The 14,991-nt window shown below is 39.0% G+C and overlaps 1 protein-coding gene across 4 annotated transcripts in view; it reads left to right on the plus strand.

Annotated features, from left to right (window-relative positions):
- PPM1B (protein phosphatase, Mg2+/Mn2+ dependent 1B) overlaps window positions 1–14,991 on the plus strand; it is a 69,179-nt gene that overhangs the window by 18,421 nt on the left and 35,767 nt on the right. For 3 of the 4 annotated variants that reach the window (XM_054168222.1, XM_054168218.1, XM_054168219.1), the window contains exon 3: window positions 10,384–10,528. The exons of the other annotated variant lie outside the window; for it this stretch is intronic. The gene's annotated coding sequence lies outside the window, so the exon portion shown is untranslated. The remainder of the gene's footprint in view (window positions 1–10,383; window positions 10,529–14,991) is intronic. 4 annotated transcript variants of the gene reach the window in all.

Raw genomic sequence — 14,991 nt, forward strand, 5'->3', positions numbered from 1 at the left:
AGTGAGCTTGTTGGAGTTTTATCTCTAAATGCAATATTAGAGCTCTTAATTGGAATTTCCAGTCAATTTCAGAATACCAGGAAATATTTGGGAGTCAGTGGGCAGGTTTGCTGTGTTTTGGAAAGAATGGTAGACACATTTCTTTCAATGAAGCCGTTACTTCAAGCACATAAACAGTTGCCATCTATCTGCAAGTTTGAGCACTAATCAAGTGGTAGGAACCATTAACATTCAGCAGAGTGATACCATTGCCTTCAGCTTCCATGCACAACTTAATAAAAGGTTTAGTATTTGTTTTGTCATTCCCATACCAGTCCCAGGGAAGAGTGAAAGATGCAACAAGGACTAGGGAGGTAGAGCCTGTAGCAGACAAAGCAGAATTCCCTCCAGTGGGACTAGTCTTGGAGAGAAGTTGACTGCCTTGTTGACTGGACTAACATCATGTTCATGGCATTCAAAGAGAAACTTAAAAGTGAATGAGTGGGACACGTACCTAATGTAGATCTGTTAGTTTGTATAAAAAGGGAAATGCAAGTCCATAGTGTTAAGCCACAGAAAGATGGAGACAGTCACCTGGAGACATAGCAGATGTTTTGGGGACTAGAAAGCACAAGTAGCACTTAACATAGGCAGCTGGTAGGCCAGGGCTAGCTCTTCAATTTTGGGGGGATGGAAACGTACTGAAATTGGTACTTCTGAATTCAGCACCTATGTGAAGGCTTAAACCAGCAGTTTGTTGTGACTGTGTGGTTCTGGGTTTTTTGTGCAGTAGGTTTTACTGAATTATCTGTGTAATCTTCAAGCTGAATGTCTGCTCTTCTTTCTGAACTGCTAAATCCATCAGATTCTTTCAATTATTGTTCTACAAAAGCCTGAAATTGAGAGTATGCCTTTGGGTGCCTTTATATATATGTGTGTGTGTATTTATATTTATTTTAATTTATTTTTTTTTAAGTTAATGAGTGTCTAGTTTAATCCAGACAGTTTGTTAAACCTAGTACAGAATGTATGCAGGTAGTAAAGTGGTAAAACTGAGTGCAAGCTTTGAAAGATAGAAATAGTTTTAAAATAGTTTGACATGTTGCCTCTCTGAATGGGTTGACAGAGTAGAGTTATGTCTTTGTGCTAAGGTGTGCCCATCACCATTCAGTCCAGCAAGAACATATCTTGCAGCCAGCAGTGTGCAGCAGCAGTAACCTCTGCCAGAACTGGAGATGGTGTCTAAATCTGTGTTACCCAGATTTGCCTGCAGCTAATGTCTGACCTGATGAATAGCATAAAGTGGATGTTGAATTACTAACATACTTGCTTCCTTGGAACCTTTTTGCTGTCAAGTCTGCATAGACTGTTCTAACTGCATTGACTGCCTGTAATGCCCTTAAGCACCCTCTGTAATACAGTTTTCTTTAAATCTGGTGTGGTGGTCTTGCATGTTAGTTTTAACTTTTGTATTGGTAAAATTGCCCTTTGAATTTTTGCAGGTATAGTTCAACATGTGATACTTGCATAGTGGCAAAACTAAACCAGATTTTACTCAATAAATAAATTGGAAACTTCAGCATTGAAATACATGTTGCAAATCAAGAGAGGCTAAACTGTATTGATTTAAAAATCAGTTGAAGTGATTTATTGTGAAACTGAAGTTGCAGTAGTAATTGGACACAACTGAATATTCAATCTCACAAGTTGCCAAATGGCTGCTTCTTGCCAAGTACTCTTCTGTTTAGATGAGAAGTGAAGCAGTTCAGATAGCCTCAATGCAGACACCAGAAAAAGATTCCATGTGTCCAGGCAACGGTACTGGAGACAGCTGCCAGAAAAAAAGGTAATCAAAGTTTGCTTCACTCTGCAGTTCCTAGACAGTAATTAAAAAAAGTTATACACTTAAGACTTTTTAAATGTCTCTCTACCCTAATGGAAAAGTAGAACATGCTGTAAGAGTGCAGAGGGGAGTACTGTATTTTCTGAAGTAGTCTGACAAGCCATCTGTGATCTGAAAACAAACTTTTTATAGCAAACTTTGAATAGTATGTATCATGTGATTACAGGTATATTGATCCTGGTAAAGTGTAGGAGTATATAATTATATATCATGTGGGATCAGCTGCTTGTCTTTAAGCATTTAACTACCTTAAAAAGCCTTTGAGATATGCCTTCTTTGAAATGAACGGAATCAGTTCAGCCGAGTTGATTTAGGAAGGAAATGAATGTATGCTAGCAGTAGGGGAGTGACTTGCTAAATAAATAGACCTTCTTAGAAATTTTAAGATGTCTACATTTCCAAGTGCTGAGTTTCTTCATACTCATGCAGTACTGTTATTGAAGTAACTTCTGCTAGCAGGTAGAAAAAAATTTTGACATGGAAAAGGCTAAGTTCAACAAAATATTCTAAAACTGAGGTATAAAAATAACTATATATTTTTAAAATTCATATTTGAAGGCTTCAATTCCTGTATTTAAATCAGTTCTTTTAAAAGATTGTGTGTAGGCTGTTAGTTGACATAACAGATGCTTGAATTATCTCTCTTCCTATTCTTTTCAGTAAACAATAAAATGCCTATAGCATAGCAAGTGTTAATATTTGGCAGCTGGTGTTCTTATATCACTGATTTGAATGAGCTGGTGATACTATGATATAGAATGACTTTTTTTTTTTTTTTGCATTTAACTCCTTTTTTCTATAAACCTAGTAAATGATAAAATAGCTTTAAAAATCCAACAAATAGATCCAAGTGGCTAAGTAGCATGGCAGAAAATTTGTCACATGTAACTGTCTGTACAGCAATATTAGTCCAAGGTGTTTTGGTTTAGGTGGGATTTTTTTGCTTTGTTTCTAATTTGCTGTGATGGCTCAGTTAGTTTATTTGTATCAGAAAACTTACCTTTAGAGTATGAGAGAAGAATAAGAACCTTTTTGTTGAGAGGACACATCCTTATGTAAAGAAATAAAAAACCTCCCTGCTATCCCTTATAAATTTGATGGAGCTTGATTTCTGTCATTGTCACATGCATCAGTGTTAGAGAACTCTTGGTGTATATTCTGTACCTGATATGAACTGAAAGACTGAATTAATATTTTTGCTTAATTTTTACTACATGTGGAGTTCAAATTCATTCTAGATTTTGAATATACTCATGGTCCCACTAAGGGTTGTGTGTATTATTATTAGGAAAAATGCAGTTATTTGGTATGTGTATAGTATAATGTCTTGGACAAAATGGCATGCAGTTGTGCCTTCATGAATTCTTTATGGGATATTTGCTCTAAATACAGGATCTGTGTATGTTATAGAATCCAGATTTAAGGTGTTGGGTTTGTTGTGGTTTTGGTTTCTTTTTTCCCGCTGTCTAGAGCAGCAGAAATAGAAGATGTGGTATTGAGAATAAAACCTTCAGTAGTAGTAGCAAGACTTAATAATAATAATAAACCAGGTTGGAAGAGACCTTCAAGGTCATTGCATCCAACCCTTCAACCAATCCAACCCACCTAAACAACTAACCCATGGCACCAAGCACCCCATCAAGTTTCCTCCTGACCACCTCCAATGATGGTGACTCCACCACCTCCCCAGGCAGCCCATTCCAATGGGCAATCACTCTCTCTGTATAGAACTTCTTCCTAACATCCAACCTAAACCTCCCCTGGTGCAGCCTGGGACTGTGTCCTCTTGTTCTGGTACTGGCTGCCTGGGAGAAGAGACCAACATCTGCCTGTCTACAGCTTCCCTTCAGGTAGTTGTAGAGAGCAATAAGGTCACCCCTGATTCCCCTCTTCTCCAGGCTAAGCAACCCCAGCTCCCTCAGTCTCTCCTCACAGGGCTTGTGTTCCAAACCCCTCACCAACTTTGTTGCTCTTCTCCGGACTCATTCCAGCAAGTCAACACCCTTCCTAAACTGAGGGGCCCAGAACTGGACACCGTACTCAAGGTGCCGCCTAACCCGTGCAGTGTACAGGGGCAGAATGACCTTCCTGCTCCTGCTGGCCACACTGTTTCTGATGCAGGCAAGGATGCCATTGGCCCTCTTGGCTGCCTGGGCACACTGCAGGCTCATGTTCAGCCTACCATCGACTTGATGCAAAATCTGACTTCTGTTCTAAATGTGTTGCTTGACACTGGATGCTAGGGTGGGATTCTCAGATAAAAATTTGCTTTTGGAAACTCAAGCTCTTTGCAGGACACTCTTCAGAGAGCAGTTAGTTGAGATAGCCTTTTGAGGAGAGTCTGTTCTTTCTCTTTGTGTCATTAAAAAATACTGGCAGTGATGTTAATTCTTTGAAACTAGCACTATATCCTACAGCTAGAGCATCTTAAAATTTTGGAGTAGTCCCCTGTATCTTAGCAAGGGAAGTAGGCAATGATGTTAGGTTTCTTACATCTTTATCCTGCAGTGCACTTAGTTACTCCTGTAACAACAGGAGTTTCCTTATTATCCAGCTGCACATACTTGCTACAGAATTAGCCAGTCTGAAATCTGTTGCTTTCTCTGATTTTTCTGATAACAGCTTCTTTAAGAATTCTTTGTGGTCTTACACTTCAGACATTTTCTTGAAAGGCTTAGCTAGAAAGGGCTAAGCCTTTTTTACTGCATTATCATTGGAGAAAGCTTTTATTTGCAAGATTACTTCTTAATTTCAGTAATACCATAGTTTGCCAGAACCTTGTTCTTCTCCTGGGGAAAGTAATGACAAACTCTGAACACTCTTTAATACAGCCATAGCAGGTAGAAAAGGTGTGAGACAGTTTACTTCTATGTGAAGGGAGGTGTGATTTAGAGATGTGCCGTTTTGGCCCAAAGGACTTCTGAGTAGATGTGTGTGCCCTGTAATGTTATCAGATGACAGGTGGAGTGGATTTTTTTTTTCAGAACATTTAACTAGTGCTCAGGCTGTGATTTCTACTTGTTTTAAGCAGATGGACAGTTAAGTAATCTACCTGTAGTGACTTTTTTTGTTGAACATTGGTTTGAAGTCAAGATGTTCACAAAGGCAACAAATGGACAGATGGTTTCAAATGGACACATTAGCTATCACTATTCTAGCTAGTAGGATGCTAATAAATTTAAATTTACCTCACTGGGAAATGCCACAGGAATGTGCTCAAAAAATAAGGCACTTCAATAATAGTAGCCAGGTGGGGGTTGGTCTCTTCTCCCAGGCAACCACCAACAGAACACAGAGGACGCAGTCTCAAGCCGCGCCAGGGGAGGTTTAGGTTGAATGTTAGGAAGAAGTTCTTCACAAAAAGAGTGATTGGCTATTGGAATATGCTGCCCAGGGAGATGGTGGAGTCACCGTCACTGTAAGTGTTTAGGAAGAGACTGGGTGAGGCACTTGGTGCAGTGGTTTAGTTGATTAGATGGTGTTGGGTGGTAGGGTGGACTTGGTGATCTCGAAGGCCTTTTCCAACCTGGTTAATTCTAGTAAACATGACTTCATGTTGTGCATGCATTTCTCTCTAGTGTATCTGAGTAGGGGTCTTTAATCATCATCAGGAAGCTGGATGTTTGCAGACTCTGTCCTTTAGGTTAAGAAACACAAACCTATGCAGAATATGAGCATGTCTTCCTTAATCTGCAACTCTTGGATTGCTGTGGAAGGCAAAATGCGTATCTAGAACTTAGACTACTGTTATAATGCAAGATATGATAAAAGCTACTTAGAGACTTCAGCAAACTCTTCTCTGGAAAGTCCTAGCAGTCCCAGTAAACGTGTTTGTTCAGAGTAGAAGCCCTTTGCTTACAGTCCTTCTTTGTGGCTTTAAGGGAGTTAAGGGGAATTAAGGGAGTTGTGGGGTTTTTTTGTGATAGAAGGCTTAACATGCAAATGCAATACATTTTAACTCTTGAAGATACTCTCTTCTCCTTAGTTCAGCTAAAGATCAGAGAACTGAATAGGAAAGCTTTGTACTTCAGTTATTAGACGGCCTTCTGCTTCAGTGTTCCTCAAACTGGGTATTTGAAAAGCTGTCCAGCACAACTGATAAAGAGATGATTCTGTATTTCTATGTTTGAATTATACTGTCTGTTAGAGGATAACAGAGGAGGAATTGCTTGCAACCAATCCAAATGTAGATTGCATATGTGCATTCTGAATTCTAAGGCTGGCTTTTGGTATTCCTTCATCTCTGCTTGTATAATTCAACAGTTTTGGGTTACTCATCGGCTAGATGAGCAGTCTCTGCTTCAGGCATTTACTTGTACCAGCAAAACTATTTATGTCTGATGCTCAGCCACATAGCATGTAAACGGGAATGAGCTGCTGAGAGAAAGTAAGTATTCCTTAAGCTACTATTGCTGCCAAGGCATCCATATATCCATAATATGAGTTTGCTGATGTGAAGATCACCTAAAAGACAATCACAGAGAATTTAGGAATTAGACTGCTTTACGAATAAATATGTATGAAAGAGATCTGCATGAAAAAAATTCAGAGTAGCTTTTGTAAAACATACAAAAAAGGCAGCTTCCTGATGCTGTAGCTTATGTCCACCAGTAACAAGGTGATGTTTAAAAATATGGACCTAATTAGAATGCTAAACTCATCCCATTATCGAGACTTTAGCTTAGTGTAGAATATTAGTCTCACAGTATCTTCCTATTGTTCAGCCTTGAATAGCTCAAATGACTAACAGATAAAAGCTTGGATTTAAAACTTCAAGCTTCAAACTGACTGAGCTAAATTTTCACCCAAACCCCAACTAAATTTATTTGAAGGCATATTTAGCGTTTTAAGAACCACTGGATGTTACTTCTAAAATGCAGATGAAAGAGACTCTTGCACTTTCTACAAAACCATATTACCAGATCAACTACTTCAAAAAGGATGAAGCACTGAAATTACTTCATAGATCTTTTTAGTTTCAAGATCTTAATTATTAATATTTTAGCACAGCCTCCATGTTTGAAGGGGGTGGGAAAGCCAATAAAACCCCTACCCCCACAAAACCAGAAATCAGGTCTTTGCCCTGTCTTGGATGATTCTCTCTCTCTCTCTTTTTTTTTTTTTTTAATAGAGCCAGAAACTATTTAGAAAATGCAGAAAGAAATCATTACCCTTTTACTACAAAGGATGAACAGCTCTCGCCTCAAGAGGAACTTTCTCTTTAGGGTGAAAGTTGTACATTGTCTCAAGTAGCAACACAGAAATAAACTGCTGGTTTAGTTTGGGCTTTGTGATATATGCAGGCTAAAGAGGAGCTACTGTATGAACTTGCAGTATAACTAGTGCACTTCTTTGGTATGTGCTGTCACATTCCTGGAAAAATCAAGTAACCTAATGAATGCCTCTTTTAGGAGAGGGATGTTATGTTACATTAACCATATGTTGGGTACATGCAGTTGGGAGACTGCAGTATACTAGCTAACCTATGATAAAGCTGCACTATTTATCATTTTTTCTCCCTTGCTTTTACTTCTCAAAGGCATTTTCAAATTTATATGAACCCATTTACAATTCTGGAGGTTGATATTGACGTGGTGATGTGATGTCATAAGGTCAGTTATGACAGATTATGGCTTGCTCTGTTCATGTTCAGGGAGTAGGTTGTTTGGTTTATGTACTTGTTTTAAAGCAGCAGCAATTTGGCTAATTGTAGAAGGTCAGAGCTGTTTTTGAATTAGAATAAAAGCAGTATTTTTCTGTTGCTTCTCTGGCCAGAGTCTGGAAGCTTGTGAAGGACTGGATCTTGTAGTGGGTTTTCTTTGTTTTAAACATTAGGATTCAGCTTGAGGATCATCAGGGCTTTTCTGCCAGGATAAAATGTATGTTTAATCATCATGAAGACTAGTGTTTGATGTCTATTCTTCTGTACAATAACATGGTAACATTCTTCAAATTTCTTAGACAGCATAACTTTTTTTCATGTGCTTATGTTTGAATATTAGGGTTAGTTCTTGTGTAGTGATTTACTTGGGATGGCTTTGACTGCATAGACTTTACCTTCTGAAGAAAATACTAGAAAAATTATGCAATTGAAATTCTTTATTTGCCAAGGAATTTTTCAGTTAAAAACTCTTTCACTGTAGGGTACTGATCCCTTAGCATCAAAAATTACAGAAGTTACTGAATCTAGGAACATTTACACACTCCAAACATCTAAGGAGCCCAAATGAAATGCTTAATTAATCCTGTAGTTTTGTTAAGCCTTTAATAGGAAGTATTCAGCTTTGTTCTTGTGATGTAAATCATGATGAGCATTCTGGGTAAGACCATTTAATTTGTGTATGTGAGCATTTCTTGCACACAAATTATTGGGGGATGGATATGGTAGGTTGTAGTTCCAAATCTGTGTCATGAATCCTAAGAGGTTTTTCATATAGAAAAACTCTGCAGCTAATTTGGAGAAGTAGAATCACTACTGTGCAGAAGTAGTAGTAGTGTCCTCTCTCTGTGCAGTGTTCACTGGTGGAGTATAGATCGTTAGATGCTTTTGTGTTTTGGGACACTGAATACTGTATTTCTTGCTTCTGAGAAGTAGTGTCAATAGAATTTTACAAATGGGTGCATATTCTGGGCTAGGATGCTCTTAGCCTAAAACACTTATCTTTGAATCTGCCCTACTGTAAGCAACCTATTTCTGGGCTAAAAGTCACACTAGTCTAATGGATTCTCTCACATTCTCTGTAGAGTAGAAGAATTTGGGAGGAGTCAAGCCTCTTGCTTCTGAGAAGCAAAATGCTTGAGTCAGACACTTCTAAAGGCTGCTGGAGTAGCATCAGAATAGCTGAGGCTCTTCAGCGCTTCATCTTGCAAGGACTCTGTACCCTCCTAGTTAAGGGTATCTTCTGTGGGTGGAAGACAATGCTTAAGTGGAATTGTGTTCTGCTCATGAGTTCTATGTTCATGTCACAGAGTCCTACTCTCTGATGTGTTTAAGAGGGAGTTAGGCTGCTTTGTGCAACTTTGTTTATCTGTGCTGAACATGTTCTGTTTTTCCCGAAGTTCTTGCATATAGAAGCAACTTTTTGGGGGGGACTTATGCCCTGTAGTCCAATACAGTGATCTTGGGACACTGGCCATCTAGTTCTTTCAAAATACTTTTTCAGAACTCATGAATGATTTAGTGGACGTTGTTAAGGTGTAGTTGAACAATACTCTGAGCGAATCTGAACTGGAAACAGCTGTTGATTCTGCATTTCTGGCATTGGCACTTGTCTGATCTTTCATTCCTTAAGCTGGTTCAGAGAGCTCAAGTGGCAGAAAATTATTAACTTTTTCTAGCTTAATATGATGCCTTGAACTATCTTTCCTGTTGTGGTGCCTTCGAGGAGAGAATGATGAAGATACAGGCTTTGTGGTTGTGTAACATTACAGGCGTAAAACTTACTGAATCCCTGCAATTCTTCAGACAATAGCAAAGTATTGCTCCTCTCAAGCAATTTCTTGCTCATGGCGTGTGTTTGTAGTTGAAAAGTACTATTTTAGTATTTGAAAGAGGCAAACCATGAAGAATTGTTGTCATAGCTTCATTCTTCAATCAGTGAGTTTATAGTCAAGGTCTTCAGTCCTGTTTGTCACTTATTCAGTTCCTTAGAGTGCTGTAATCAGTTTAAACTTGAAAGTATTAGACTAAAGGCTTGTATTTTTCTCATGCCCTGGGCAAAGCTGGTTGATACCTAGAATTTTTACTGTGGTAGTTCCTTCTACCAGTGTACTGTTAAGGTAACTTACTCAAGATGCAGTGATTTATAAGATTAAATACGTAGTCCCTGTTCCATAAAGGCGTTTGTACATTTGCATCCTATTCAAAAAAATGGGAAAATGCTTTTGTAGATACACATATCTGCATTATTAGTTACATGATGCTTTTACTGAACATTAATTTTACAGGAACTACTTTTGAAGAAACAATGGTTCTTATATTGTAGGAGCTGAAATACTCTTACAACTGAATCTTGCTGCATTTGTTTTAAATTCTTGCACATTTTTACATCTCAGCATGCAGAATAAAGAACTTAATACGTACTGCACTTGGTGGATTTAAGTCATGTCAAGCACTGAAGGACTGTACTCTCATTCAAGCAGATGAGTAAACTTAAGCAAGTAGCACTGCTATGCTAGCAGATATCCAAAAGCTATTCCTTCTGTTTTACTGAATTTAGGGACTTGAATACGAAGTGATGGGTTAGATGATTGTTTGTTTGTTTTTCTTTGAGTGCTTATCTGTGCTGATGAAGGAAATATAAAAAAGATTTAAAAATCTGGTTCTTTGTTAGCATGAATCTCTAATGTGGTGTTTATAGTGTGTGCTGAAATCTCTTTTGAGAGCCAGGCATAGCTTTAGTTCAAGCACTTTGGAAAAAGTTGTGTTCATGAAAAAATTAATGTATAAATCTGTTGTAAACCATCTGGAGTAGCTAACTACTTTCTTTGTTTCTTTTTAGGAAGTACCAAAATAGAGCAGATGTTGTGTCCTGTACTTTTATCTCACCATTTTGCAAGTCATTCTGTTACGTGCTTCTTGGCAGCAGGAATGTAAACTAATTCTTTAAGCACTGAACTAGAAACTTGACGAGATTGCAATTACAGGTAAGACAGATTCTGCCACTTAGAGATTTATTGGAAGATACAATTGGTTTACCTAGGGCTGTTTTAATTTGCAATTTAATTGATCAGGAATCTAAAAAATTTCAGAATGGACTGGATAAATTTGTATGGGTTTTAGTTCTTTAAGTGCATTTGAATTTTGCTTAATCTTATTTTTAATATAGAGGAAATGGAACTTGAAATGTAGCTTCTCTCTTCTCCAATACAAAACAGTATTTATAAATGGAAATTTATTAGTATAGGTAGTTTTTCAGCATGTAAATATGTGCCCACTCAGATTTTGAGGAAGGCATTTTCTCACACAAAGGACTATAGTGTTAATCAGTAGAATTCATGAAGTGATTTTCCACTGTGCTGAGATGAGTTTACTGCCTGTGAGGCTTTTTTCCTCACAAAATCTTTATTTCCTTAAACATGTTAATAGCAGCAGTGTTACTCTATTTATTTTTTGTTGTTGCTAGATCAGGGAGAATCTCTTAAATTTGTATAAGTCCCATTTAGCTACAACTCTTCAAGGTCTTTGTTTTCCAGGTTAGTAAGAATGTTTTACCTGCTGATTTTCTGTACAAAAGGTTAGAGATAAATAGCAGCCAAGCCAGTGCTGGAGATAACCCTTGTACCATTTCTGAACTTCTGTGGAAAACTAAAAGTTAATGTTCTTTTACTCTGAATTTTTTTCTTTAAACAGAGATAATTTCAATGTTATGAAACTGTAGCATTAAAAATATCCCAAACACACTACAAAAAATACCTGTTACAGGGATTACATGTTTTAATTTCTGTATTGCTTAATATTTCTGTTTTTAAACAGGGAGTATGTCTTTTGAAGAGTTATTCTTGAAATAGCTTTATTGCATATGCTGAATTTGCAGAATTATGGTCAAGGCCTTTCAGTCTTGATTTCACATTTTGGCCTCTTTAACAGGCAGTCACTTGCCTTAGGCTGTACTTGTCAATAGCATCAGGGCAAGAATGTGGACTGTTAGTATCAAGTAGTCACATATGCCTTACTCTGAAGTTGGATGATACATAGGTCACTGACAGGCTTCTACCTGTGAGTGGCGTTGATTGTTCTGTTGCTACAGTGAAGGAAGGGATCAAATGTTTTTTTTGTGGCATTTGCAATAATTTTTGTTACTGTCTTTGCTTTAATATTTTCACTTACCTTGCAATGATATGAGGTGTAAGTTGTGGATGAATTTGTTGGAATGGACCTCTAGCACTCGTTTAACGCAATCCTTCCTTGTGTCCTGCTTCCTCAGATGTTTGTGTGAATCAACAAATGACCCCTTGATTATGTAAATAAATGCTTTAGTGTTTTAGTGTGCTGCTGCAAAACACTTATTCTGGTCTTCAGACCTGTTTAGAAGCAATTTATTGATGGCAGAAATTGGTGATTCATTGCTGCCATATTCTCACTGTTACAGTTTGAAGGGGGAACTTTAGCCTAGTCCCCCAGACTGGGAAAAAAGTTCCATTGGATGTAAAAGAAAAAAAAATATTATAATAAGGTCTATATAATTAATTGGCTTGCTAATGGGAATATAGAGCAAAGGCTCTGTTGCTTCTGCTTGCAACTTCTCTCTCTCTTCCTGTGGCCTTGCCAGGGTATCTTTGTTTTGACTATTGTGTGAGTTAACGGGAAGGAGGAGGTGAACGGGTCCCCTGAATCCGTCCGGGGGTCTGAGGAGTTTGTGTTGTTTATAAATTGTAAACACATACAAAATATACAATATATGTACTATATATATATTATTCATTGCATTTCATATTTCTAGATTGTAGTTTGCTTCATTTGCTTCTATCCCAAACTGAGCTAGTCTGGTAATTTTATTTTTGGGGGTAATTCTTTCAAATTAGTTGGGGGACAATTTCAACCCACCACATTCTTAAATGGTACTTCTTCAGTATGGGGCTGTGCTCAGATTAAGAAAGACAAAATGAAGCTGGAATTCGGTGAAAGCAATGCTTGGAGGTGCTGGTGATTCTTGCTTTGGTTTTGTAGGTTATGTGTGATATGGTAACTTTTCTGTACATATTCCACCCAAGTTTCTTGAATTCACAGTCCCCATAACTGAGTTATTTAAGTGATTTGAGTCCTACAGTGGTTCATCTTCTATGCCTGAATTTCCCATCTTCTTCTGCTGTATTAGGGTTGAATATAGCTTTTTGGAACTAGGCAGAAGCAGTTTCAAAGAAGCGGTTTCAGATCACAGTGGGGGAGGAGGAAGAAGGTCGAAGTTCCGAGCTAGGAAACACACAGCTACAGCACCTTTAGAAAGGGAAAGACAATGTCCAGATACCGATACCCCCTTTCCCTCTGACCCAGAGATCTTGGATCAGCAGTCAATGTGGGTTGCTTTAGTGCCTGATATAAGACAGCAAAGCCAAACTGGCAGCCGGTAGCTCAAGCTGCCAGCGCTGGAGTCGCCACCAGTGCAATGCCTACACAAGCGGAAGCTGTGGCGGCAGCTGTGCCTGTAGCGGCAGTGAGCCCAGCAGTGCCTGTACAGGTGGCATCCCCTGCGCAAGCAGCAGCAGCAGCAGTGATGCCATCAACTCCGCTGGCAGTGGCCATTACTGATGCTAAAGAGGCACAGAGATTTCTGCCTACTGTGGCCAGAATGGAAGCAAGTCCGGCAGTGTAGGTGGGGTCCCAAAATGCGCCCGGTAGCACGGTGTGGTAGTTTTAGGCTATGTCTTTGAAATTTTTCACAGATCTTGAACAGAAAAGTAGTAAAATGTAAATAAATCACTATTGGGTGTAAAAAGTAAAATAAAGATAATTCTAAACAATACCATTGGGGAGATAAGGAACTTAAACTGGTTGTACCAAAACAATTTGCTCTTCTTGCTTCTTCACTCTGGAGAGATAATAACTTGCTTCTGCTTGACCTTGGCTGCATTGTTTTGGTTAAGTCTAACAGCAACTTTCTCTGCTCCTTTCTCCCTTCTTTTGTACAGGGGGGTGGGGGGCAAAAAAGGAGAAGTTAGTAGTTTCCCCTGGTCTTTCACCAGGGTGGTCCTTGTGCTGTTGATTATCAATTGTAAATATTGTAAACATTGTTCGTACATTTTCATTGCATTCCATTGTAGATTGTAGTTTTGCCTGTAAATATAGCTTTCATTTGCATCCAACTGGGGTGGTCTAGCAATGTTAATGTTGGGGGGAAAATTTCAATGCACCACATGAGGTTTCTGTGACAGCAGCTTCTGCTGAATCAGCTGCAAATTTCCAAGCAGCGCCAGTGTCTGTGAACCTGGTTGCTGCTGTGGGAACTGATCCTTCTTGTCCAACTCCAATCCCACCTCCATGTGAAGCAAAGTCAAAAACTAACCAGTCTTGGATGACCCCCCTCTATGATGAGATCACTCCTTCCTCTTCGAAATGGATACAAGACACAGCTGTCAGGAACAGGCATCCTCCTAGAAGGCCAGTTCTTACTAGGCTAATCCAAAATAGACGGCAGCAATCATGTGAGAGTCTTTGGATAACTCTGTATGACCAATTTGGTGAAAACGTGAATAAGTGGGATGGTATGCTCACTTCTGTTCTCTTCAGGAGAGTGCAAGAGCTGCAGAGTGGCAGAACCAGAGGTAAAAGTACCAGAAGTGTACCTGCCACTACCTCAATTTCCAAGAAAACTCCAATTGCTCCAGCAATGGTTCTGACACTAACACTAAGCACTGTGTCAACTGTCTGTGTAAATGCAATGTGTGTAATTTGGGGTGTCCTGCCTTCTGCCAGGGGTAGGACAGGGATGATGGAGATAACAGAATCTGTTGGAATGTATTCATTCAGTGGTCTGGCACTTCAGAATTTCAGAAGTAGAGGGCCTTGGTTGACACAGGAGCTCAGTGCACCATAATACCATCAAATTATCAAGGGACAAAGTCTACAACTATTTGAGGAATCAATGGTGGGTCTCAAGAGTTGACTAATTTGCAGATTGACATAAGTTTAGCTGGAAAAGAAACAGGACCAGATGGACCTTGCATTTCGGGAATTGACCTTCTGAGAGAAGGGCATTTCAAAGACCCTAAGGGTTACAAATTGGCTTTTGGAATAGCAGCTGTAGAAACTGATGGAGAGAAAATAAGGTTGTCCATTAGACCTGAACTTTCAGATGAATCTGCAGCCGTGGAACAACATGAGATAGAAGATGTGAAACTGCCGGTTGCTTCTCAAACTGTGCATCACAGGCAATACAGAACCAACCAAGACTTTTTGGTGCCCATTCATCAATTAGAAGGTCAGAATGTCATCAGCAAGACACATTCACCTTTCAACAGTCCAATCTGGCCTGTGCAAAAGCCAAATGGAGACTGGCATCTGACAGTTGACTTCTGTGCCCTGAGTGAGGTGACTCCAACCATGAGTGTGGCTGTACCAAACATTCTGGAACTCCAGTATGAGCTGGAATCCAAGGAGGCCAAATGGTTAT

Source organism: Dryobates pubescens, chromosome 16 (genome assembly GCF_014839835.1).
Source record: "Dryobates pubescens isolate bDryPub1 chromosome 16, bDryPub1.pri, whole genome shotgun sequence".
Classification (NCBI taxonomy): Eukaryota; Metazoa; Chordata; class Aves; order Piciformes; family Picidae; genus Dryobates; species Dryobates pubescens.